At 47.3% G+C, this 27,864-nt stretch overlaps 1 protein-coding gene across 2 annotated transcripts in view; it reads right to left on the bottom strand.

The window, feature by feature from the left end:
- LOC110261771 (uncharacterized) overlaps window positions 1–27,864 on the bottom strand; it is a 91,727-nt gene that overhangs the window by 44,779 nt on the left and 19,084 nt on the right. Inside the window, exon 2 of one of the 2 annotated variants that reach the window (XR_014809557.1) lies at window positions 19,755–19,881. The exons of the other annotated variant lie outside the window; for it this stretch is intronic. The gene's annotated coding sequence lies outside the window, so the exon portion shown is untranslated. Of the gene's footprint in view, window positions 1–19,754; window positions 19,882–27,864 lie in introns of those variants that run through there. 2 annotated transcript variants of the gene reach the window in all.

The following is a 27,864-nucleotide window of genomic DNA, read 5'->3' as shown; positions in this document are numbered from 1 at the left end:
TAAAGGCTACACCTGCAGTCTATGGAAGTTCCCAGGCCAAATCAGAGCTGCAGCTGTGAACCACAGCAACACCAGGTCCAAGCCGCACCTGTGAACTATGCTGCAGCCTGCCCCAACCTCAGATCCTTAACCCACTGAGCAAGGGCAGGGATCAAACCCCTATGCTCATGGATGCCATGTCAGGTTCTTAACCTGCTGAGCCACAATGGGGACTCCTGCTGCACCTACTTAAAATGCAGTCACCACTTCCCCAAAACAAGACCATCTGACTCTAATCCAGCACCAAGCCTCGAGTCTCTGGAAGATATGCAGTCTTATCAGTCAAGTCAACACGTCATGCCTCATAATCTGATGGTCAGTAGCGAAATGACCATTGCAGCAACCTCCGACATACTCGACACTCTACAGCAGGGGAGAGAGAACAAGATAATTGCCATGAAACCCCCCTTTGAGAGGGACACAACTTGGAAATAAGTCACCGTTCACCAATCCAAAGAACAGAGCTTGTGCGGCTGGACGGGGATAGCACGGCTTACATCCCACTATTTACTGGACTTTGATCCTTGGGTAGCCAGACTGGATGGCCCTGGGAAAGTCTTCCTCATCTATTTTCTTCCATGGTCCACGCATTTTTCCTTTTTTTTAAAAAAAACTGTGGTATCAGAAACGAATCTGACTATAGTATCCGTGAGGATGCGTGTTCAATCCTTGGCCTCGCTCAGTGGGTCGGGTATCTGGAGTTGCTGTGAGCTGTGGTATAGGTCACGGACACGGCTTGGATTCCAAGTTGCTGTGGCTGTGGCGTAGGCCGGCAGCTGCAGCTCCAACTCAACCCCTAGCCTGGGAACCTCCGTATGCTGCAGGTACTGCCCTAAAAAGCGGGGGGGAAAAAAAAATCTGAGGTTTAGTTAACTCACAATGGATTTCAAGTTTCAGGTGTACAGAAAATTGATTCAATTATACATATATCTTTTCTTTTTCAGATTCTTTCAGATTCTTTTCTATCATATATTATTGCAAGATGCTGAGTAGAGCCCCCTGTACGGTACAGTAGGTCCTTGTTGTTTACTTATTTTATAAATGGTGGTGTCTATCCATTAATCCCAAACCCCTAATTTCTCTCTCCCCCACCCCCTTGGCAACCATAAGTCTATTCTCTATGTCGGCGAGTTTGTTTCATAGATATGTTGGTTTACACTGTATTTTGGATTCCACATACGCGGGGTACCATATTTGTCTTTTTCTGACTTACTTACTTAATGTGATAAATTCTAGATCTGTCTATGCTGCTGTGACAACATTTCATTCTTTTTATGGTTGAATAAGAGTCCACTCCATCTATGCATCCCCCATCTCCTTTATGTCTGTCTGTGTCTGTCTGTGGACATTCAGGTGGCTTCCAGGTCTTGGCTATTGCGAATAGCGCTGCTGTGACCACCCGGGTGCAGGTATCTTCTCCAGCTTTCCACTTCTTGGGAGATGTCCTTACCTATGATTGTCCACAGTCCCATCCGAGATGGTCCAGGTAAAGCCTGCCTCAAAGGCGGTGCCCTCCCACCCTTCTTCTTAGTGACATGAACTGAGGCCTGGGGAGTGTCTTGCGAAATCGAACAATTGCAAGTTGTCCGTGGGCTAAGGTCGCGTTTGTAGGGTTAGCCCTCACTGAAGAACACAGAAAGGAACCAGCCTCCTCCGACACCCGGCGCTTTTCCCACTAAGTCCCCTGGTGTTACCCTTGGTCTGCCAGGATGTGAGAGTCAGCACACAAAAGATGAAAACGTGACCAGTGTTTTCCCTGCCAATTAGCATAGTACTGCCACCGTCACACCCTGGGAAAGCAAATTCTTATGACGTCCACTCAGCGTTAACTCGGCCATTTCTCTACCCCAGAATCTGCTCTTTGCTAATTCTTACTCCTGGGACCTATGTACCCATAACACATTTATTCGACACATATTTCTTGAGTACCTACTATGTGCCAAGCATTTGTGCTCAGTTCTATGGAGACAGTGATAATTTAGGCAGGCACGTTCCTGCTTGCATGGAGTACACAGTTCATTCAGCCGCAAAAGGCCAAAACTCCAACCCAAATATACTTACACCCACTTTCAAAAGTAACTTATTAGCGAAGAGAAGGGAAAAGTTCAGGGGTAGCTTTGGCCTCAAGCACAGCTCTGCGTAAATGCCAAACGGTGTAGCCAGGACGCCGTTTCTCTCCATCACTGGTTACTGGCCGTAACCTCGTCTGTGTTTTGGCCTTATTTTCAGACAATCTCTCTCCTCTGATCACAGGATGTCTACGGAAGATCTAGACTGTGTATCTTCCAGACTTTAAGCCCAATAGGATTTCATTTTATTTACTTCGATTGAGTCATAAGGGTCCCTGGCCCGGGAAGAAAGACACCCTGATTGGCCAGATTTGAGTCATATGTTCTGTACCTCCAAGCAGCCAAAACCCCCAGAAGCTGATGGAATGAAAGTGGATTATGGGTGGACTCCCAGAGCAATACTGGGGTGTGGTCATCAGAGAGGAGCGAGTGGATTCTGAGCAGGAAAACAGCCACAGGAGGCCGAGGAGCGTGGAGGTTGACTCACCCCCCCCCACAGCCCAGGGGCTCCAGGACTTGGTGATGCTCCATGCAGCTGAGAAATACCTGAATCAGGGACTCCTAAGGAGCCGGGGAGCACACAGAAGTGAAGTCCCAAGTCAGGAGGTTGGGAAAGAAGGTACGAGCGTTGCGTGTGCCAAAGAGCCGGGTACCATCCTGAGCTTGTCTGGAGAGTCCTTTTCCCCTCATCACCCTCTGAGATAGACCTGGGTGAGGTTCCGTGTCCCTAAGATTCAGTTTCGCAAGAGCTTGGGCTCCTCAAAGCTGGAGCTCCAGAGGATGCGCGATTGGAGGGCGGGAAGGAGGAAGGCTGGGATTACACAGCGCCCGGCTTCTCCAACTCATCGCCAAGAATTCCTCGAAGCTACAGAATGACAGGGTAACAAGAGGAATATGACACGTCTTTTCGGAAAACGTATTTTGCTCAATAGAAAGTCGTTTAAGACGTCATTTATAGAATAAAGGTATATACTGGAGCAGAATGCAAATTTCACTTTCCTTTTCAGATACACTTCACTTTCCACGCATTTGCTGTGAATACGCAAAGGAAAAGAGCGGGCGTAATGGAGAGAAAAAGGAAAACCAACCTCTTTTCCCCAGACAGAGATTAGGAAGCTTGATCCTTATCTAAGAAGTTAATCCAGCCTTTCTAAGCAGAAAATTCCGTGTATTGGCAAGGTCTCTGTAGTCACCAAGGGAGCAGCTATTGAGTACGGCTGAGTAAGAGGCCTGTTTATTATCCCGACAGACTTGCTGGGAAACAAGTTGAAATCCAAAGTGACCAGAACTCCAGTGTGAATAAGCAGGACTGCCATTTCAGAACCATGAGGAAAGTTTTCATCTCTTTCTGCTAGACAATCAGGAAAATAAATACTCATTTTTTACAATGTTCCCACAGCTGTGGCTCAGATTCAGTCCCTTGCTGGGGGACTTCCATATGCCATTAAAAAAAAAAAAAAGGAGTTCCCATCGTGGCTTAGAGGGTTAAGAACCTAACATGGTTTCCATGAGGATGCGGGTTCAATCCCTGACCTCTCTCTGTGGGTTATGGATCTGGCACTGCTGTAAGCTGCACCATAGGTTGCAGATGTGACTCAGATCCCATGTTGCTCTGGCTGTGGTGTAGACCTGCAGCTCTGATTCGACCCCTCGCCTGGGAACTTCCATATGCTGCAGGTGCAGCCCTGGAAAAAAAAGAAGAGGGAGGAGGAAAGAAGACGAGCCCGTGAAATAACGCCATTTGCAGCAACATGGATAGAACTAGAGATTATGATACTAAGTGAAGTCAAGTCAGACAGAGAAAGACAAGCATCACATGATATCACCTAAAACCAGAATCGAATTTTACTCTTGTTTGTTTTGCTTTTTAGGGCCACACCTGCAGTATATGGAAGTTCCCAGGCTAGGGATTAAATTGGAACTGTAGTTGCAGGCCACAGCCAACAGCAACTTGGGACCCAAGCTGCACCGGTGACCTACACTGCAGCACATGGCAACACCAGATCCCCAACCCACTGAGCAAGGCCAGGGATTGAACCTGCATTCTTGTGGATCCTAGTCAGGTCTGTTGCCCCTGAGCCACACCTGGAGCTCCCTCGACTCTTGTCATTATGTGCTGTAATTCCCTGTCATGTTCCTAGTCCTTCAGGAAGATCTGATCTGCCCAGGGAGCCATGCATGGACAGCAGTAATGAGAAGCTCCGCGGAACTACAAAGAGGGGTGAGGCCTTGTCTCCCTGGATAGAAATGGGTGAGATGAGGGGGCGGCTCAGCTCCCAGGGCCCCTGGGATCCTGTCTGCCCTCGTTCCTTCCTTGTGGATGCTGCTTTACTCTAACAGGGGATCCACATGCAAGCTGCAGGGTGCCATCCCCATGTCACAAGGGGCAGCTTGGCTCCAGTTAGGCTCTGCCAGCTGGCCCAGGGTGCCAGCCAGGCCAATCAGAGCCTTTGCCCAGTTTTGATCAGCTGAAACTAGAAGCCCTTTCCTCTCAGAGGGAAAAGATGGGAAGATACAAGCTCAGTGACAATAGCAGCCATGACTCTAACCCCAAGGAGATAAAATAACTTAGGAGAGTGAAGGGATATAGAAAGACAGAGGTGAAAGAGAGAGTCTCAGTGTTAATGGGCCTCCCAGTTCAACCTACCGTTTGCTCATGTGAGTCAAAACAGTCCCCCCTTTTCCTAGGCTGGTTGGGGTTGGATAATTATCACTGGAAACAAGAGATCCTGTTCCATCAGTGTCCTTTACACACACGCACACACACTCATGCATACATACACACTCGTGCACACACACACACACTTGCAACACACTCATGCACGCGCGCACACACACACATGGATGCACACATGCACACACACTCATGCACCCTGCAGGCGATGATTGTCAGAGACCAACGGTGAAGCAGAACCTAAAGTAACAGGATGGGAACATAGCTCTAAGTCCAATGAGCACCGTGGGAGCACATGGAGACATGCCTCCCTCTTTCCCAGATACCGTGGAAGGAAGAGGCTTTTTAAAGGTGGAAAAAGACTGGCATCTTGAGATCGGCAAGTTCCAGAGCCAGAACTAGAACCTAAGCTTTGGGACACGGAGACTAGAACGCTTCCCGCCACGCCCAGGAGACCTCACACGTTGAAAGGAAGTTCGAATGGTACGAAGAATGTGTGTTATCGTCGTGATTTCTCCCCCAAATGCGACCAATCATTAAAATGTAGCTCAGGTTAACTTTTACATCTCAGGCAACAGAGCAGGTTAGGAGTTTTATAACATGCAATTATCATCTAGGAAACTGGGACATTCCTGAGAAGTTGCTGCTAAGAATCGCTTTTCAAGAATAAAAACTATAGATGCTGAACTCTCCCTGAACGCGTCCCCAGAAGACCAGAGCTCAGCTTCTGTCGCAGGAGAACAGTCACCAAGAGAGACTCCACGTCTCGAGTTATGCTCCGCCCCAAATGGCTAAGTTGACACGCTAAGCCTCCATGGGATGGTGTTTGGAAAAGGGGCCTTTGGGGGGTAATTAGGGTTAGAGGAGGTGATGAGGGTGGGGCCCTCGCGATGGAACCAGTGCCCTTGTGGGAAAAGGAAGAGATCGCCCCCCATCTCCTTCTCTCCCTCCTCCCCCCTCCCTTCCCTGTCCCTAGGCTGTAAGAACATCCCAGCAAGGCAGCCATCTACATGCCAAGAAGAGAGTTCTCATCAGGAACTGAACTGACCGGCACTCTGATTTTGGTCCGAACGGCAAGATACAAATGCCTGTTGTTTAAGCCACCGGATCTGTAAGACTTGGTCCTGGCAGCCTGAGCTGATGAAGGCGGCGTCGGCGTCACAGACACTTGCAACCCCAGGTCCCAGGTTCCCTAACTTCCAGTCTGGATGTGTAAGAGGCTGTCACATTGTCAGTAAGGTCCCAGGCTATGTGCCCCCCTCGTCCTCCTTTGAGAAGAGAAACAGAAATGGATGGTCCCTGAGAGTCTGGATGTGATAACCTAGGAATGTCTTTCTAGAACCCTGAGTCCTCAGTGGCTTCTTACTAATAATTTTCTTTTTTTTTTTTTTTTTGTCTTTCTAGGGCTGCACCTGCGGCATATGGAGGTTCCCAGGCTAGGGATTGAATCTGAGGTGTAGCTGCCAGCCTGTACCACAGCCACAGCAACACCCGATCCAAGCCGAGTCTGCAACCTACACCACAGCTGCATCTGCAACCTTCACCACAGCTCATGGCAACATTGGATCCTTAACCCATTGAGCGAGGCCAGGGATCGAACCTTCGTCCTCATGGATACTAGTCAGATTTGTTTCCACTGAGCCATGTTGGGAACAACTTATTAATAATTCTTGACCTAGATAATAACTTGAGCCACCAGATTTTTTTAAAAAAATATGAAGCAATGGGAGTTCCCATCTTGGCGCAGTGGAAAAAAAGTCCACCTAGGAAATATGAGGTTTCGGGTTCGATCCCTGGCCTAGCTCAGGGGGTTAAGCATCTGGCATTGCCATGAACTGTGGTGTAGGTTGCAGATGCAGCTCGGATCTGGTGTTGCTGTGGCTGTGGTGCAGGCTGGCGGCTATAGCTCTGATTAGACCCCTAGTCTGGGAACCTCCATATGCCACAGGTGTGAACCTAAAAAGACAAAAAAATATGTATGTGTGTGTGTGTGTGTGTGTGTGTGTGTGTGTGTGTGTGTATAAAGCAATGGAGTTTTCCTGTGGCATACCAGGTTAAGGATCCAGTATTGGCTGCAGCAGCTCAGGCTGCTGCTGTGGCACAGGTTCGATCCCTGGCCCAGGAACTTCCACATGTGGTGGGCAAAGCCAAAAAGAGGGGAAAAAATGAACATTGCTATACATAAGATCCATTTTCATAGAAAGGGAAAAACCTATAAAATTAAACCTACAACCTCCTAGCACAGAAAGTTCCTGCTCACCAGCCTGTTCAGAAACTGTCAAAATACTTCCTTAGGAGTTCCCATCATGGCGCACCAGTAATGAGTGAGGATCGCATCCACGAGGATAACGGCTCGATCCCTGGCCTTGATCAGTGGGTTAAGGATCCAGCATTGCCGTGAATTGTGGTGTAGGTCGCAGACATGGCTCAGATCCTACGTTGCTGGAGCTGAGGGACAGGCTGGCAGCTGTAGCTCTGATTTGATGCCTAGCCTGGGAACATCCATATGCCGCAGGTGCAGCCCCGAACAGCAACAACAACAACAAAAACCTACCTTATATTCCAAAGAATGTTTTTTTTGATGCTATTGTGGAGAAGAGGGAGGTTGATTTTTTTTAAAAAAAACCATGAAATACTAAAACGTAAAATCAATCGCTTTAGTCAAAAGTCCTTTTGGAAGACATGAAAGAATTAGAAGGGTGTGGGTGGCCTCCTCTTGCAAGGTTATAGCTTGAGTCACCCCCCTGAACTTGTCTGCTCATTTTGAAGCACAGAAATTATTTCTGAAAATTGGTTGCACACACAGGCAATGCAGGGGTAACCAACCATGAAAGCAATTCATTAAAAGAGTTCCCACTCGCTGGCACGTTTTGTACAGTAAAACACTCTTAGAAAATTGCTCACATTATAGATTCAAATGCACTGTTAGTTAAATCTTAATTAAAAAAAAAAAATACAGCGTTGCCGTGAGCTGTGGTGTAGGTCGCAGACGTGGCTCGGATCCCGCGTTGCTGTGGCTCTGGCGTAGGCCGGAGGCTACAGCTCCGATTCGACCCCTAGCCTGGGAACCTCCATATGCCGTGGGAGCGGCCCAAGAAATAGCAAAAAAAGACAAAAAAAAAAAAAAAAATACAACCACATGCAGTTACCATAAGACACTGGCGGCAGTGCAGTGACCCACTCCCTGTGTGAGAACTACTTTTCTGAGAGCCCAGGGGATGGTTTAATTTAGAGAAATGCTATGGCAAAAATAAGGTAGGAAGTAAGAGACTTCAGGCACATTTATGAATTATAATAATATTTTATATTCACAATGTTTAAGCATAACATAGGAAGTAAATAAATTACCAATGATATATTTTTTTTTCTTTGTGGCCAAATGAGACCTACCCTTTTTTTAAATGGCTACACCCACAGCGTATGGAAGTTCCCCAGCCAGGGAATGAATCTAAGCCACAGCTGCAACCTATGCCACAGCTCCAGCACACTGGATCTTTTAACCCACGGCACCAGGCTGGGGATCGAACCTGTGCCTTTGCAGCAACCCAAGCCACTGCAGTTGGATTCTTAATCCACTGCACCACAGCGGGAACTCCTGAGATCTACCCTCTTAACAAATTCTTTTTTGTTGTTGTTTTGACTGCAGCATGACGTTCCTGGGCTCGGGATCGAACCTGTGCCACAGCAGTGACAATGCTGCTGAGCCACCAGGGAACTCCCCTCCTAACAAATTCGTGCAGTGCAGTATTTTTAACTACAGGCTTAAGGGTGCGTAGCAGATCTCTAGAACATTTTGTCTTGCAAATCTGAAATTCTGTATCCCTGGAATAGCAACTTTTCATTTCTTTCTCCCTCCAGCCTCTGGAAACCACATTCCTCTTTCTGTCTCTCTGAACTTGACCACTCCAGGAACTTCATAAAGTGGAATCAAACAGTAGTTGTCCTCTGATGGGCTTACTTCACCAAGCGTAATGTCCTCAAGGTTCAAGCATGTTGTAGCCTGGGTCAGAACTTCCTTCCCTTTTAAAGCTGAATAGTATTCTCATGTCGGGATGCACCACAATTTTTTTATCCATCCATCCATCAGCAGATGGACACTTACGCTGTTTTCTTCCTCTTGGCTATTGTGAATAATATTGAAATATACATCCCGCTTTCAATTCTTTGGGAGAAATAGCCAGAAGTGGGATCACTGGATCATATGATAGTTCTCTTTTTAATTGACCAAGGCTATTGTCAACCTTCACGAATGGCTCTGACCATTAGCTTCTCTTTCTCACGCTCTACATCTTTCACAGACTCCCTTCTTCTGGTTTGGGGGAAATGTTTTCTTTAGTACAGACAATGAGCAGTCAGAATTTTTCATCATTCTTGCTGTGATTGTGCAGAGACACAGAGCAACTTGGATGTGTGAGAAGCCTTGTAGAGCCTTATTCTCCCCGACCCTGGGAGAGTGGGTATTTCTTCATGCTTTCTCACTACTGGGGATTACACAGTTTGACTTGCCTGGTAGCCCGTCAAAGCCAGTCCGGAGCTCTCAACCGCTCTGGCGAAAATTCCTCCCCCAGCCCAGAGACAGAATGTGCCTCAAGTCCCAACCATGTTCCCTCGTCTTCTTTTCTTTTTCCCAAGTTTTGGTGGAAACGATCTGATCTGCCACTCACTTCCTCTTCCTCTTCTGTCCCCAACCTCCCAATTTTATCCTTTTCTAACTCACAAACATGAGAAGCAACATGCTTGCAGTTGAAAACACAGTCCACAGCAGGGACTCCCTGTGTGAGGCAAGAGTGGGGGAAGGAATGACTTCCCAACTCTGGGACCATGTTTGAAAGAGGTCAGTTGAGTAGGAAAGTAAATTGGTTCCACCACCATAGAGAGCAGTGTGGAGCTTCCTCCGAAAACTAAACGTAAAACTAACATATGATCCAGCAATCCCACTCCTGGGCACATATCCAGACAAAACTACAACTCAAAAAGGTAGATGTACCCATATGTTCACCGTAGCACCACTCACAAAAGCCAAGACATGGAAGCAACGTAAATGTCCATCAACAGATGAATGGATTAGGAAGATGTGGTACATATATACAATGGAATACTACTCAGTCATAAAAAAGAGTGAAATAATGCCATTTGCAGCAACATGGATTCAACTAGAGATTCTTATACTAAGTCAGATAGATAAAGACAAATACCATATGATATCACTTACATGTGGAATCTAAAACATGACACCAATGAATCTCTCTACAGAACAGAAACAGACTCATGGACATGGAGAACAGACTTGTGGTTGCCAAGGGGGAGGGGGGAGTGGGATGGAGTTTGGGGTTAGTAGATGCAAACTATTGCCTTGAGAATGAATAAGCAATATAGCACAGGGCATTATATTCAGTTTCTTGGGATAGAATATGATAGAGATAATATGAGAAAAGGAGTATGTATATATACATGTGTGTGTATATATATATATATGCACACCTGGTCACTTTGTTTTACAGCAGAAATTGACACGACATTGTATATCAACTACGCTTTAATAAAAAAATAAAGTTCCATTGAAATGTGGAAGCAAGCCGCAGCCGTGGCAGTTCACAAGCACCTGTAACAGGCTGCTTATGAGGTGTCAATTCTGTTGTAAAGATCTCGAGAACCCACCAATTACAGAGGAGCAGAAACTGCCGGCAGTCTATACGTGTGGCCACAAGAGCTCACCTCTCACACCATTTACTTGCAACCGACTTGGAGAGGTGGGCTCCGTGTTTCCGACCTGTCGTCCATTTGGGTTGGTTTATAACTCCGGTGAAAGGGATGTTGTGTGACTTCAGAGACCAGATAGTAAAAGGTGCCAAATTTTCCCCCGATTCTCTTGGGACCCTTGCTTCTGGAGGTCTGGGCGACCATGCTAACCAGCTGCTGCTGCTGAAGCCACCACGTTGGGAGGAGCCCAAATTAACCCACGCAGACTGTGACCCCATGACGTGTCTCGAGACTAGATGGAGTGAGAGATGCCTGGCCAGACCCGGCTGTTCCAGCTGCAGTCACCACCTAACCTCAATTGCAGGAGAGGCTGGAGCCAGAACCACCCAGTCAAGCCCTTCCTGAACTCCCGACCCACAGAAACCGTGAAAGATAAGCCACTGAGTTTGGGGAAGGTCTTTCTTCCAGCGGATGACGGACCCAAAATCATTTATCTTCACTCTTTCTCCTTGTCCATATCCTCTCACCCAGTCTTTTTAAAAATGGAGTACTGAATGGACGTGGTGCTCACCCAAAAACTTTTATTATAAAGATACTTGGGTATGTACCGTAGAGGTCAAGAAAGCTGACTCCGGAGTCAGTCTAATAAACGGGGTGAAAATTAGGATGACTTGTGCCCCCAGCTCCAGGTAGGCAGCCCCTGTTGTATAGAAGCCGCGGGGTTGTGTGGAACCACATCTCCCTCAGCTCCGTGAACCCCCTGAGCCAGTCATGATCATCCCATCCCCACGGGCAGCAGTCACTCCAAGCCGAAACCAATCAGTGCGAGCCACAGAGATTAACTGGAAGCAACCCAATGACATCAGAGCCAGTAGCGAGCCTAGAAGTGACTCTTTCTCCCTAAGTGTAAAGAGGAAACTTGTGGTCCTGGCAGGAGGAGGGAACCCTCTTGTGATCTGGACAGGAGCCAACCAGAAAACGAAGCTGACACATAGTAGGGGTTGAGTCAAAGTAATTACAGAGAAACTTGGCCACAGCCCTGACCAAACCGTACCTGAAGCCTGCTCTATGTCTGGACCTTTCAATTATGTAATTTGATGAATCTCTACTATTATTTAAGAAATTTGGAGCTGAGTTTACTTTTCCATAAGTTTAACCCTCGGTGCCTCAGTGTCCTCATGTACGATGTGCGGATAATAATAGAAACTTCTTCACTGACTTGATGTCAGGAGCAAAGGGAAGAAGGCAGGCAGTTTTTTCATCAGCACCTGGCACAAATGAGCTTGATAAAGGTATATAATATATATGTCAACATAAAGCTAGGACTAAAGGAGTTCCCATTGTGGCTCAGCAGTAACGAACTCAACTAGTATGCATGAGGACACAGGTTCGATCCCTGGCCACGTTCAGTGGGTTAAGGATCTGGCATTGCTGTGAGCTATGGTGTAGTTTGGAGACATGGCTCCGATCCTGCGTTGCTGTGACTGTGGTATAGGCCAGCAGCTATAGCTCCGATTCAACCTCTAGTCTGGGAACTTCCATATGCTCTGTGTGTTATAGCTGCATAAGAGCCATACCTAGTCCTAAAGTGATAGGTATGGCTCTTATGCAGCTATAAATCAAAAACAAAATTTTTTTGGCCAGGCCCATGGCATGCAGAAGTTCCCAGGCTAGCAATCCAACCCACATCACAGCAGCAACCTGGGCTGTTACAGTGACAGTGCGGGACACTTAACCCACTGGACCACAAGAGAACTCTCTCAAAAACAAATTTTAAATTTGAAAAAGCAGGGGCATTGAAATTATGTGGCAGTATTTGATTACAATGCAGTCAGATGATTTATGCTAATATTTTCTTATAATGTCATAGAAATTAAAACAGAAAATATACAATCTCCATTGAGATCTCATGAGTCTCCTAGAAACACACACATAACCCTAACAGAAATGAAAACACCAAAAATCCAATCCACATGCAGGACATTCCTACCGAATGAAGGAGCAGAACAAATGTGATCAGAAATCTTTTCTAGGGAAATTAAACCAGCTGAGTATTTTTTTTTTAATTTCTATCTAGAAATCCCTCAAATCAAAATGTCCCCATTCAGTACAGAAAAATCTCAAAAAAAATGAACTTCAAAAAGTTGATTGAGAGAAAATTCAGTTTTACACATCTCCTAACAGCAGAAGTTACTAAAATCCTTCAATGGGGAGTTCCTGTTGCAGTGCAGCAGAAATGAATCTAACTAGTATCCATGAGGATGTAGGTTCGATCCCTGGCCTTGCTCAGTGGATCAAGGGTCTGGTGTTGCTGTGAGCTGTGGTGTAGGTCACAGACACGGCTTGGGTCCTACATTACTGTGGCTGTGGTGTAGGCCGGCAGCTGTAGCTCCAATTCAACCCCTAGCCTGGGAATTTCCATATGCCACACATGCAGCCCTAAAAAGCAAAAAAAGAAAAAAAATCCTTAGAGTTCATTATATTAATCAATTTAACACCATTTCCTTCATGAGAGAAAAAATAATGCTGGCCCTTTAGATTTTTTTTTTCACACAGTTTCATAATCACCCATTACATTCAGAGGACCACCTGGCAAACATGATTCCGCGAAAGGCAGCTTAAATCCAATTACATGTCCGTGGTTCTAGAGCCAGGAGTTATTCACACTGAGTAAACAATGTTGATTTTGTTTATTTTATTGTCTGTGTGATATATACTGAAGCTTGAGCAGCTGGTAAATTTTGAAACTTGAGATTTGTTTTAGTCTTTTATCTACTAAGCTACATTGTACTTCATTCTTTTCTTTCCCCCAACTACAGCTGTACTTGTTATGTGAATTCTCACGTTGCAAACTCCCAGTTAAAGACAGCTGTTCTCACACCAGTCAGAATGGCCATCATCAAAAAGTCTACAATTAATGCTCCAGAGGGCATGGAGAAAAGGGAACCCTCCTACACTGTTGGTGGAAAAGTAAATTGGTGCAGCCCCTAGGAGAAGAGTATAGAGGTTCCTTTAAAAACTAAAAATAGGAGTTCCCGTCGTGGCGCAGTGGTTAACGAATCCGACTAGGAACCATGAGGTTGCGGGTTCGGTCCCTGCCCTTGCTCAGTGGGTTAACGATCCGGCGTTGCCGTGAGCTGTGGTGTAGGTTGCAGATGCGGCTCGGATCCCGCGTTGCTGTGGCTCTGGCGTAGGCCGGTGGCTACAGCTCCGATTCGACCCCTAGCCTGGGAACCTCCATATGCCGCGGGAGCGGCCCAAAACCAAGAAATAGCAGAAAGACCAAAAAAAAAAAAAAAAAAAAAAAAAAACTAAAAATAGTGTTGCCATATGATCCTGCAATCTCCCTGCTGGGCACATACCCAGAGAAAACCATAAATTGCAAAGATACATGCATCCCAACACTCACAGCAGCATTATTTATAAGAGCCAAGACATGGAAGCAACCCAAATGTCCATCAACAAAGGAATGCAAAAAGAAGTGGGAGTTCCCGTTGTGGCTCGGTGGTAATGAACCCAATTAGTATCCATGAGGATGCAGGTTTGATCCCTGGCCTCGCCCAGTGGAGAAAGGATCCAGCATTGCCGTGAGCTGTGGTGTAGTTTGCAGATGTAGCTTGGATCTAGCGTGGCTGTGGCATAGGCTGGCAGCTACAGCTCTGATTCCACCCCTAGCCTGGGAACTTCCATATGCCAAGGGTGCAGCCCTAAAAAAAGACCCAAAAAAAAAAAAAAAAGATGTGGTACATGTATGCAATGGAATACTACTCAGCCATACAAAAGAAGGGAATAATGCCATTTGCAGCAACATGGATGGACCTAAGAGATCATCGTACTGGGTGAAGTAAGTCAGAAAGAGAAAGACAAATATCATATAATATCACTTATACCTGGAACCTTGAAAAATGATACAAATCATCTTGTAAAAGGGAAACAAACTCACAGACTTAGAAAACAAATTTAGGAGTTCCTGTCATGGCTCAGCAGAAACGAATCTGACTAGAATCCATGAGGATGTAGGTTCGATCCCTGGCCTCTCTCAGTGTGTTAAGGATCCAGCATTGCCGTGAGCTGTGGCATGGGTCACAGACATGGCTTGGATCTGGTGTTGCTGCATAGGCCGGTGGCTACAGCTCCAATTTGACCCGTAGCTTGGTAACTCCCATTTGCCTCAGGTGCGGCCCTAAGAGGATCAAAAAAAAAAAAAAGAAAGAAAACAAATTTATGGTTACCAAAGTGGTAGGGGAAGGATAAATCATGAGTTTGGGATTAACAAATACACACTGCTACATATAAAATAGATAACCTACAAGGACCTACTACACAGCACAGGGAACTCTGTTCAATATTCTGTAATAACCTATGTGAGAGAAAGAATCTGAAAAAGAATGGATACATATATATATATATATATATATATATATATATATATATCACTTTACTATACACCTGAAACTAACACAACATTGTAAATAAACTATATTCCAATACAAAATAAAAATTACTACCATTTTTAAAATAATAAAGACAACAGTGACATAGATTAGGTTTACATCTGGGGGGAGACCAGCTCACCCATCGCTCTCTTGTCAGCATTGCAATGGAGAAGGAGTCATCTGATCATCTGGGAGCAACTGGCAGAGATGTGACCCAGGGTGCAAGGAAGGTGCTGCTTTGGCAGCAAATCCTGGTTCCTGCGTGACCTGGAGGAGTCAGACCTGCACAGCACACCGTGCCCATGCACAAAGTCCCCAAGAAATGGCATCTGTCACAACACTCTCCCTCTGCTGAACAAGCACAGGCCTGGGGCCCGAATGAAGACTGAGGCACAAGTAAGTCGTAGCTCCCAGTTACCCGTGATGGAGTGAAACCTGGACTAGTTCTTAGTCCTGAGAAGCCAGGGTGCAGGCCTCTGCCAGAGCTGATGCTTGCTGGCTGGCTGGCTGGCTGGCTGGCTTGACTGATTGATTATTGATTGATTTATTGATTTACTGATTTGTCTTTTTGTCTTTCCCAGGGCCACACCTGAGGCATATGGACGTTTCCAGGTGAGGGGCCTAATTGGAGCTGTAGCCACCAGCCTACGCCAGAGCCACAGACATGCCACATCCACGCCACATCTGCCACCTACACCACAGCTCACAGCAACGCCGGATCCTTAACCCACTGAGCAAGCCAGGGATCGAACCTGCAACCTCATGGTTCCTAGTTGGACTCGTTAACCACTGAGCCACTACAGGAACTCCCAGAGCTGATGCTTTAGAAGTCATGTTCTCCTTCTCTGGGTCTCAGCAGGACACTCTAAGTGACGAAAACCATCATGAGGGGCCATCATCCAAAAGTCTGCAAATAATAAATGCTGGAGAGGGTGTGGAGAAGGGAGAAGCTTCCCACACTGCTGGTGGGGGTGTAAGCTGGTACAACCACTGTGGGGAACAGGGTAGAGGGTCCCTAAGAAACTAAAAATAGAGTTACCATATGAGCCTGCAACCCACCCCGGACATATATCCAGAAAAGACAAAAAAAGCTAATTTGAAAAGATACATGCACCCCAATGTTCACGGCAGCACCATTCACAATAGCCAAGGCATGGAAGCAACACACATACACACACAGGAATATTTATTACTCAGCCATAAAAAGAATGAAGTAACGCAATTTGCAGCCACATGGATGGACTTCGAGATTATCCTACTAAGTGAAGTCAGATAAAGACAAATATCACATGATATCACTTTTCTGTGGAGTGGTAAAAAAATGATACAAATGAACTTATTTACAAGGCAGACACAGACTCACAGACGCAGAAAACAAATTTATGGTTACCAAAGAAGAAAGGAAAGGAGAGATAAATCGGATATTTGGGATTAATTAATACACACTGCTGTACATAAAATAAACAACAAGGACCTACTGTAAAGCATATAAAACTGTATTCAATACCTTATAGTAATCTATAATGGAAAAGAATGTGAAAAGAATATATATACACATATACTTTGTATATTCAACTGTATATATGTGTGTATATATATATATTTATATACACAGCTGAATCACTTTTCTGTATACCTGAATCATTATAAATCAACTACACTTCAATAAAAAAAAGTAAAAGATAATAAAAAGTAAATGATCAGCCAGGTTCTTATTCTTGTGCTGCTTCTGTCATATTCCCCTGCTCATCCAAATTTTCTCCGAGTTAAATAGATCATCAGTCTCTGCTGGGATCTTTCACTCCCTTAGAGCCTTAACCAGTAGAACAGGTCTCCAGTATCTTCTAAAAGGCTTCCCAAATATTCAAAAGAAAAAGAAAGATTTAATGAGGTCTCATCAGAAAGGCAGATATTTTGACCACACGCACAAAGGAACTTCGTGTTTGAAAAATGTCGAAATATGCGGTCAGCTTCTGCACAGCGTGTCAAAGAAAGAATGTAATATCTAAATCTGAATCTGAACATAAAAGTTCAAAAGATACCATGACGATGCTCGCCTGGCAACACCGTCTTCCTGATGGGAACGCAAACAGGCAGAGGCAGAGCTTTTTTTTTTTTTCTTCTCAGAATGGACTGTAAACACTAGGCTCTACCGCCCTGCTAATTTGAAGATTATTTTATTACTGTGTACTTTTTGAGGCTAAATTGGAAACATCTGTCTTCCTGAGAATCAACTGGAAAAAGATTGCAACTGAGGCTGAGATGGCAAAGTCCCTTCTCATTGCCTCGTGCTGAAGATGGAGCTCTCCTGGGGGCAGGAAGCGTCTGCCTTCACGTACCCCAGTCTTTCATTAGCTGGAATCAAGAAGAGAATGCCCGCAGACTCCTATTTATGAAACAGCCTTTTTTTTTGTCTTTTTTTTTTTTTTTTTTGTCTTTTTAGGGCCACACCGGCAGCATATGAAATTCCCAGGCTAGGGGTCAAATCAGAGCTATAACTGCCAGCCTACACCACAGCCACAGCCACGCCAGATCCAAGACACATCTGCAACCTACACCACAGCTCATGGCAATGCCGGACCCTTAACTGACTGTGCAAAGCCAGGGATCCAACTTGCGTCCTCATGGATGCTAGTCTCAGACTCGCTTCCACTGAGTCACGGCGGGAACTCCCAGAAGTTAATTCTTTAAGCTGCTTTTTTTTTTTTTTTGGTCTTTATGGAGCCGAACCTGCAGCATATGGAGGTTCCAGGCTAAGGGTCGAATTGGAGTTGTTGCTGCTGGCCTACACCACAGGCACAGAAATGCTGGATTGGAGCCGCATCTTCGACCTACACCACAGCTCACAGCAACACCAGATCCTTCACCCACTGAGCAGAGCCAGGATGCTGGTTAGATTCATTTCCGCTGAGCCACAAGGGGAACTCTCTTAAGTTGCTTTTTAAAAAATTGTCCTGGAAGCTTCTGGAATCAAACGACCACCAGCCTTACGGACTTAAATGTTCAAGTTCACCATGTTTTTTTTTTTGTTGTTTGTTTGTTTGTTTGGTCTTTTTGCCTTTTGTAGGGCCGCTCCCATGGCATATGGAGATTGCCAGGCCAGGGGTCGAATCGGAGCCACAGCCACCAGTCTACGCCAGAGGCACAGCAATGCCACATCCGAGCCACATCTGCAAACTACACCACAGCTCATGGCAACGCCAGATCCTTAACCCACTGAGCAAGGCCAGGGATTGAACCCGCAACCTCATGGTTCCTAGTCGGATTCATTAATCACTGCGCCACGATGGGAACTCCCAAGTTCACTATGTTCTATTCCCTCCAGGTCCAGATGCTCTGATTGTTCATTGGTGTCTTCATTGTCTTGAATCCCAGGCAGGTGTGTCTCTTCCCAGGATCCCCTTCTCCAGCAGTCCCCAAAGTCCCCATGAGAATTCAACGTGGAACCAGACTGTCCCCTAGGCTGTCTCTCTGGCTTCCCAGGGAGCTTGCGCATCATCTACCTGCAGCCCTCTAGACCCTCCAATCAGGGACCACGCCCCCTCCATCCTTCCGCCCCACCAGCCGTGAGGTCTCTGCCTCCCCAAGTTGCCTCCCAGCCCCGACCGCCCTGATGGTGGGACCCCTCACCCCCCAGTGCCCAAGGTCTCCTGCACCTCCGACCTTGACCATGTCCTTGCCGCACCTATGGGAATGCCTCCGATGCTCATGACCTGGCCGTCCTCAGACACACCCGAGTTGGGCTCCTGCGCTGGATGTGGTTGTTTGCTTTACGCAGGAGCCATCGTTGTCCCAGCACACACAGGCACTGGAAGTTGGGGTGAGGGCTGCTGGAGGGGAACCACTGGGTTGGAAACGGGTCAAGCACAGCCTCACCCCATAACTGGGACCACTGTGCCTTCGACCACTGATCTGTGCTGCTCAGTGTGTCAACTCTTTCATCCTCTGTCTCATCCACTGCGGATTCTTTTTTTTTTTTCCTTGTTTGACCGCCCTGGGGCATAAGGAGTTCCTGGGCCAGGTATCAGATCTGAGTCACAATTGTGACCTACGCTGCAGCCGCGGCAGTGGTGGATCCTTTAACCTACTGTGCCAGGCCGGGTATTGAACCCGTGTCCTGGCACTGCGGAGATGCTGCCAATCCCATCACACCCCAGAGGGAGCTCCACTGCCGATCTTTCTTTTTCTCAGCAGCCACGATGTCGTCCCTAAGAATATGGCTTCCAGAGTTCCCATCCTGGTGCAGAAGTCAATGAATCTGACTAGGAACCGTGAGGTTACGGGTTCGATCCCTGGCCTCACTCTGTGGATTTAGGATCCGGTGTTGCCGCACGCTGTGGTGTAGGTCACAGACGCGGCTCTGATCTGGCGTTACTGTGGTGTAGGCCAGCAGCTACAGCTCCAATTCGACCCCTAGCCTGGGACCTGCATATGCCGCTGATGCAGCCCCAAAAAGACAAAAAAGAATATGGCTTCTTTTAGGGACTCCCCACTGGACAAGAACAGCCATCAGACTCAGGTAAAACCCAAGCTGCTTCTGACTCCCCCTCGGAATGGTGCCAGTGACTTCCCCAAGACGTGCAATTGTAGGTCATTTAAATTTTAGTTCCATTTTTTAGCCCGTACGGCGTGCAAGGCATTGATTTTATTTTGATTTCTTGATGAATTTTTTAGAAGGCTAGTGTTAGGGAGGCAGGAAAAGAGGTCCCTGGACGTGAAAGCTGCCTTTGCCTGTTCTCTTGGCAAACAAGACAGAAGGCGAGACTCTGGGTGTCAGGCGGGAGCATCTGGCATAAACCGGCTCCCCACGGCCTCATCCAGAAAACACAGCTGCACGTGGATGATGTGTAAAGGCAAGACCTGCTGGAAACATCCCTTGAGTGTGAACACAGGCTGCGGGAAAGACGGAACCGAGCATTCGCCCTCTACTGACCCGAGAACTGGGAGTTTACCAGAGTGGGATCTGTAGCGATAGAAGAAAGCAACGTTAGCATCTTAAGGTCCCTTTCCCCCTGCTAGGCCTTGTGCCTGTTGTCACATCAGCCCGGAAACTTAAAAATTAAATGACAAATTTCCCGTTGTGGCTCAGCTGGCAAAAAAAAAAAAACCAACACAGCATCCGTGAGGATGTGAGTTTGAGCCTGGGCCTCGCTCAGTGGGTTAAGGATCTGGTGTTGCCACAAGCTGTGATGCAGCTTGGATCTGGCATGTCTGTGGCTGTGGCATCGACTGGCAGCGGCAGCTCTGATTCGACCCCTAGTCTGGGAACTTCCATATGTCACAGGTGCGGCCCTAAAAAGAAAAAAAAAAAGACATGCCACTGACAGACCCTCTCCCGGAAGATAAAGTCATCTTCCACTTTCTGCATCTTTGCACACACGGGTGCAAATCCTAAAGATGATTGCATGTGCTTGTGCTCATGTCTGTAGCCTCATGTCTGTAGATGGCCACACACACACACACACACACAGAGTGTCTCTTTCTCTCCCCCTCTCTCTCCCTTCCACGGATCAGTCGTCATGAATTTTTTTCTCCGTTTCTTCCTCACACTCTCTTCAGCGCCCATCCGTTCTCCCACCACCTTTGGCGCCAGGAAAGCTCCCTCAAGCCCCAAGTCAGAGCCGGGGCCAAAACCCATCACACAGTCCATCTCTGCACGTTCATTGTCCATCGTTGTCCGTATCCTCTAAACTCTAGGTTCCACGAAAGCAGGGAATCTGCCTTCCAGACACGCACTTAACAAATAATTATTGAGTGTTCTGGGTGTGCCAGACTCTGCTCTGAATAAGACATCAGCCAGGTCCCCGTCTGGAGTACAAAGGTACCTCCCCAAACTTGGTTGATAAGATGGATGGATGGATGGATGGATGCACACAGAAATGAATAGATAGGAATAGATAGGCATGTGTGAGTTAGGAATATGTTTGGCTAGAGCCAAAATAAATCCTAAAAAGGTGCTTAAATTAAAAGGGAACTTATGGAGTTCCCAGCATGGCATAGTGGGTTGGGAATCCAACTGCAGCTGCTCAGGTCGCTGCCGAAGTACGTGTTCCATCCCCACTTGGCGCGGTGGGCTAAAGGATGTGGCATTGCTATAGCTGTAGCTCTGATTCAACCCCTGGCCCAGGAACCTCCATATGCTGCAGGTGCAGCCATAAAATGTTTTAAAAGGGTTGGGGGTTGGGGGAGTTATTAGACTCTCATGACAGTAAGGCGTGGGCAGGCTGTTCGGGACTGGGAGTTGTTCCTCGAAGCTCTCAGGGGCTTCCACCTTCCTATTCCCTACCCTTAGTGTGTTTTATGACGCAAGTCCATGTCCCAGCCCCGGGGGACTGTGGGTGTGACCTTATTTGGAAATAGGATCTTTGCCGATGTCATCAAGAGGAGGCCATCCTGGAACAGGGGGGGCCCTAAATCCAATGTGACAGGTTCCCTTATCAGAAGAGAAGGACGCCGTGTGACAATAGAGGCAGAAGTGGGCAGATGCTCTGACAAGCCAGGGGATGTGAAGGATGGCTGGCAGCACCCGATCCTTCCCTGGGGCCTTCAGAGGGAGCACGGCCCTGCCGACACCTTGACTCTGAACTTCTAGCCTCTAGGACTGGGAGAGAACACATTTCTGCAGCCACCGGTTTGTGGTCATCTGCTCCTCAGCTCTGGAAACTGACCTAGTGTGTGACTTTCATCCTTGTGGTTCTAGGGCGGCAGCTGTATTGTTAGCATCACATCTGTGGTCTGGTCAGAAACAAGGGGGCAGAAGCGAGCCTGATGGGCCATTCCAGTCTAGTCGGCTCCCTTATTTTTTTCTTTTTAGGGCCGCACGTACAACATGTGGAAGTTCCCAGGCTAGGGGTCCAATTGGAGCCACAGCTGCTGGCCTACACCACAGCCACAGCAACGCCCAATCCTTAAGCCACTGAGCGAGGCCAGGGATCGAACCTGCATCCTCATGGATCCTATGTCGGGTTCTTATCCTGCTGAGCCCCAACAGGCACTCGGTGTCTGCTCCTTTAGGAAGCTTTCCTGGAAGTCCAATTAGTGACATCGGAGACCATCTCATGGACCAGGAGCGGTCACCTGTCTGGTCACTCTGGAAAAGTGAGTATCTTTAGCTTTCAAATTCTAAGGCAAAGGGGATTGTTTGTGACTTTGGACATGCCAGTCCCTAGCAACATAGTTATACTGAGGTGTCATTGCCCTGTTCAGGGGTGCTGTTAATACGAATCTCCGCCCCCGCCCCAGTACCCCCGCACTGCCGCCCCCCCCCCCATGTTTGGCCTCGCCTCTCCCCAGGGTATCTATTGGTTTTGTTTGTTTGTTTCTTTTTCTCCTTTTAGGGCCGAACCTGAGGCATATGGAAGTTCCCAGGTTAGGGGTCCAATCGGGGCTATAGCTGCCGGCCTACACCACAGCCACAGCAATGCCCGATCCAAGCCACATCTGTGATCTATACCACAGCTCACGGCAACACCAGATCCTTAACCCGCTGAGCGAGGCCAGGGATTGAACCCGCAACCTCATGGTTCCTAGCCAGATTCGTTTCCGCTGCACCACGAGGAGAACTCCAGCTCAGGGTATCTTTATTCAAACAAACCAACACTGCATTTGCAAGAACAAGCCCTGTGGCAGAATCCACTGGTTAGAAAATTACAATTAGGAGCAAGCCTTTCATAAATAATGGTGAGTAGGTGACAGGTGAGAACTAACCTGATTTTTCTCTCTCGTGCCCATGACCCGGGCTGGGAGAAGCCAGGGAAGGGAGCAAGCTGCCAGCCCACGGCTCCTCCTTGGGCCCCTTCCCCCACCAGCGAGGTTTCTCTGCCATCCTCCCCACTGCTAACAATCATTGCGTCTCAAACTTGGCGACTCACAGGCAGGGTCCGAAGTCCCTGCAGCCCCTCAGAGGCTGGTTTCTACACGTAAAAATTGTTCAAGTCATAGGCATTCCTGCTGGGGCACAATGGAATTGGCGGTGTCGCTGCAGCACTAGGATGCAGGTTCGATCCCCAGCCCGGCACAGTGGGTTAAAGGATCTGGCACTGCAGCAGCTGCAGTATAGGCCACAGCTGCAGCTTGGATCTGATCCCTGACCCAGGAACTCCATATGTTGTGAGATATCCAAAAAAGAAAAAAAAATGTACAAATCATAAATGTATTCTACAGACTTCTCATCATAGCTCAGCAGTAACGAACCCAACTAGTATCCATGAGATTTCGGGTTTGATCCCTGGCCCCACCCAGTGGGTTAAGGATCTGGGTGTTGCCGTCAGCTGTGGTGTAGGTCACAGACATGGCTCAGATCCCACATTGCTGTGGCTGTGGTGTAGGCTGGCAGCTGCAGCTTGGATTCAACCCCTAGCCTGGGAACCTCCATATGCCATGGGTGTGGCCCTAAAAAGATATACATACATACATACATACGTATGTTCTACAAAATCAAGAAATCAAAGACTTAGAGAGTACAAATGAAAAGTCTCCCCACACCAGCAACCTCCCCACCACCTGCCGCCAGTAACATGTCCCTTAACAGATGCAAATTCTAAGAGTCTACATGTTTCTGCCAGTTTGTCCTCGTCTGTGAATTTACACGCCACCCCCCACCCCCCTCCGAGTTTGTATATTTCCTAAATGGGGTTACACTGCCACCGATTCATTTCATTTTACACTATGTCTTGGTTTCCCATATAAGGACGTCCTATGATTTCCTTAAGCCATTCCATACTGGATGCAGCTTGTACAGGAAGTGGTGCAGAGCCCAGACACACACCAGAACACCTGGAGTCAGCTCGCATCACAATTCTGCCTCCTGAGACCTCGAATAAACTCCATCTTTCCCATGTGTGTCTCAGTCCCTTCATCTGTAGGATGGGAATAGCAAAAGCAGGGACCACGCTGCCAGGGAGGATTAAGTGAGTCCGTTTATGGAAGGTGCTTAGAAAAGTACCAGCCCACAGAAAGCCTTGTGGAAATATCCGCTGTTATTCACAGTAAGAACAATATTTCCAATTTTGCAATGATAACATTTTAGCAAACAGTTTGTAGGCAGTTCGCCGGGTATTTCTATGGGACAGATTTCTATTCCCAGAAGTGGAATTGCTATATTAAAAGGCACACATATATTCATTTTGCTCAACCCTACTAAGCTGTGTCTCCACAAGGGAGAAAATGTGTAAGAATGTGTATTTGTTTTCAGAGGCACCAATATTGAGCAGCTATTACTGTTAACCAATACTGCTATCTCAGACTTTGGCAATCTGTGGGTGGAAGTGGTGTTTTGATGTCTTATTTGCATTTTGCTGGTTACCATTAAGGGTGAGCATTCTTTCTCAAATGGGTTAGCTCTGCTCACCCTTCTTTTTTTCTTCTGGGAATCCACCAGGCATAATTTGTGCCTGTTCTGCCACTGGCTTACGTTGCTTCTTCTTCTTGATTTGTATTTGCTTTTTTAGATATCATGGCTATTAGCCATTTGTGATTATATGTTACAAAGATCTTCACCCAGTAAGTTGGTTGTCTATTATTAGTCTGTCATGCAAAAGTATCACATTTTTGGTGGTCAGTTCCAACAGTCTTTTTCTTTGGCATTTTGCATCTTGCTTAGGAAGGTTTTTCCCATGCCAGCACCACAGAAAATGGTCCTTATTGCCTGAGGATAATTGGTACCAAGAATAAAATGGGGAAAAAAAAGTTTAGGTTGAAATTTTATCTGGAAAAAAAAATGAAATTAAATAAAAAGTGTTTTTTATATTGTACCTAACAACATTTCCGTTATACTTGCAACTTCAGCTAATTTTCAAAATGAATAAGAAATAAATCAGGGGAGTTCCTGTGGTGGCACAGAGGAAACGACCTCGACTAGTATCCATGAGGATGCAGGTTTAACCCCTGACCTCACTCAGTGGGTTAAGGATCTGGCGTTGCCATGAGCTGTGGTGTAGGTTACCGATGCGGCTTAGATCCAGCATTGCTGTGGCTGTGGTGTAGGCTGGCAGCTGCAGCTCTGATTAGACCCCTAGCCTGGGAACTTCCATATGCCATGAATGCAACCCTAAAAAGCAAAGAAAGAAAGAAAGAAAGAAAGAAAGAAAGAAAAGAAAGAAAGAAAGAAAGAAAGAAAGAAAGAAAGAAAGAAAGAAAGAAAGAAAGAAAGAAAAGAGAGAAAGAAAGAGAGAGAGAGAAAGAGAGAGAGAAAGAAAGAAAGAAATCAGGCTTTTATAGAGGGGGTTGTTTTTTGGGTAAAATTATATGACTGTGTAACATAGCCTCCTTCATCTTTTACAGCACGTTTTTACAAAAATGTTTGCACGTCAATTCTCCCAAGGTTTCTCTTAACCCTTGGGTGTCTAAGTCATCCCGTTTTAAAGATGCTGGCACCTCCAGAGCCTCATTTGCCGAGGGCTTTGCATGAGATCTGAGCAGTGAGCCACCACCACTCGCATCACCGTCAGGAAACCTTCGACCTCTCTGGCCAGATTCCTCATCGTCCTTGTGCGGTCTGTTTATTTTGGTGAGATATCATCGAGTGTTTATAGTGCCAGACTCCAGGCAGAGATGGTTGGTATCTGGGACAGATGTTGGATCAGAAGAAGCTTTTTCTCGTGGCCAGTTTGTTAGTTCATATTTTCCCGATGTGTACATTTTTGCTTTCTGCGCAACTCTGTAACTGCGGGAACTCAGATAATGACCCTCGCAGAGGGGGGCTCCTCGAGCCTGCCTTTCCTTTCCATTCACCCGGGATTGAGGGTGGACCCTGTGTATGGAGCATGATGAATAAGGCACTGTGCTAGCTGGGGGTGTCCACAGAAACAGGACCAATATGATAGATATCGTATTTATATTAAATATAAATATATGTATTATGAGAAGTGGGCTGTGTGATTGATAGCATGGAGTTGGCACAGGTGGTTGCAGAAGTCCCAATAAAGGACCATGGACAGAGAGGGAACTCTGGGGTCAGTGGGAGACCACCGCAAGTTAATGAATTGCTCAAGAAAGCCATCAGCACGAGGCAGGCTGGCTTGGCTAGTGGAAGTGCGAGAATGGCCTCAGGTCGTTGGGGTGGCAGGGAATGAGGCGTGCATTCAGGTTCAGGGCAGGGCAGGGGTTTGAGGACTGCCCTTCAGCTGATTTGAATACACCCCTTCCTGGATACCAAGGAGGAGCAGCTACCCCCGAAAAGGAAGAGGCGGCTTCTCCGACCCCCACTCCCCTTGGAAGATAAAACGTAGCCCACGGGCTCCTCGGGGCAGAGCTTCCGTGCCTGCCCGCTTGCATCTCACACAAGCGTCCCGTCCTAATAAATCTATTTCCGGCCCATCCCTTGGTCTCTCGCTGAATTCCTTCTGCGCAGAGACAGGAACCTGAACCTCAGTGCATCCAGACACCGGGTGAGCAATTCTCATTTAAATCTCATTTAAATCTCATTTAAACCCAAGTCCCGATCTGGGTTTAGGCTGGGTTCGCATCCTGGTATGAGGTTTGATCCCCAATCTGTGTTCTGGCTGGGTTCAGGCTGTTAGTGCGGTCGGTTTCATGATTACGGAGGCTGAGAAGACCCAGGCTCTGCTCCATGCCAACTGGAGGCCCAGGAACGCCAGTGGCAGAGTCCAGTCTGGCTCTAAGGGGTGTGAGCCCCGGCCCAAGGGGAGGGGGAGACCCGTGTCACAGCCCTGCGGTCAGGCACAGACTGACTTCTCCTTTCCGCCACCTGAGGGGTCTATTCTGGCCCCAGCAGACATGGGGGACGCCCACCTGCCCTGGGGGACAGTCTGCATTCCTCAGTCCATGACTGCAATGGCCCCTCCCAGACACACCCAGAAGAATCGTTTCATCCACGACCTGGGCATCCTGTAGTCCAGTCTCCTTGACACCTAAAGGTCACCGTCGCAGCACCTTTGATGGTTGTACTTCCTACATCACAGCAGAAACTCTCTTTTCTATTGAAGGAACAGCACATGCTGAGCAACCCTCTCCCTAACCCCCACCGCACACACACCCCATCACACGCACACCACACACACACATACCACACACACCATCACACACACACCACCAGCCTACTTCCTCCCAATAATTCCCACGGACACCGAGAATGCTTCTTTCCAAAAACATCAGGGATACACCAACCTGAATGCCTGCGAGAAAGTAAAACCCTGGTCAAGGCAAAGTTCAGAGGTGAATGCTGTAGGAACACCTGAGACACTGGCGGACGGGGTGGAGCCAGAAGAAGAGAAACTCCACCCTCTTGGGGCTCTAGAATTCCACGGCTGAGCATCAGCCAGTCTTGAGCCAGGACTGACGCGTGTTAGACCAAGCCCCCAACATTTTCTGTAAAATGACTGCGTCCAAGCCTCTGACCATGCCAGAAGCCGTGGGGAGGGAAGAAAGATGAAAAAATGACAAGAACGATGAAAGATCCACGCTCTTAGGGTCTTTCGAGAGAACTGTGAAATGACAGGTAACATTACAGCAAAGGCCATGAGGGTAGTTCCCGAGCATGTGACGCTGGTGGCGCGTCCACATTGGGTTCCAGAGGCCCAGGAGGCCCCGTGGAAGTTTCCATGGAGCCACCGCAAGAAGCACTGGGTGCTGGGCTGCCTGCCGCCTACCCAAGCTTTGACTGGGGCAATGGCTTTTATCAGGTTTACTTGCAGGTGTGACTGAAGATGTTATTGAAAGAAAAGATTCTGGAATTCCCTTCGTGGCTCAGTGGTTGATGACCCCAACTAGGATCCATGAGGATGTGGGTTCGATCCCTGGCCTCGCTCAGTGGGTTAAGGATCCAGCATTGCCGTGAGCTGGGGTGTAGGTCACAGACGTGGCTCAGATCCCGTATTGCTATGGCTCTGGCGTAGGCCGGCAGCTGCAGCTCTGATTCAGCCCCTAGACTGGGAATTTCCAAATGCCGCGGGTGCAGCCAAAAGGAAAGAAAGACAAAAAATAGCAA

Source organism: Sus scrofa, chromosome 7, assembly GCF_054392235.1.
Source record: "Sus scrofa isolate SSC_HxYL_T2T_F1_AM1 chromosome 7, Sscrofa_HxYL_maternal_Yorkshire_Landrace_v2.0, whole genome shotgun sequence".
Lineage (NCBI taxonomy): Eukaryota > Metazoa > Chordata > Mammalia > Artiodactyla > Suidae > Sus > Sus scrofa.
This window is presented reverse-complemented; position numbering and strand designations above follow the sequence as displayed.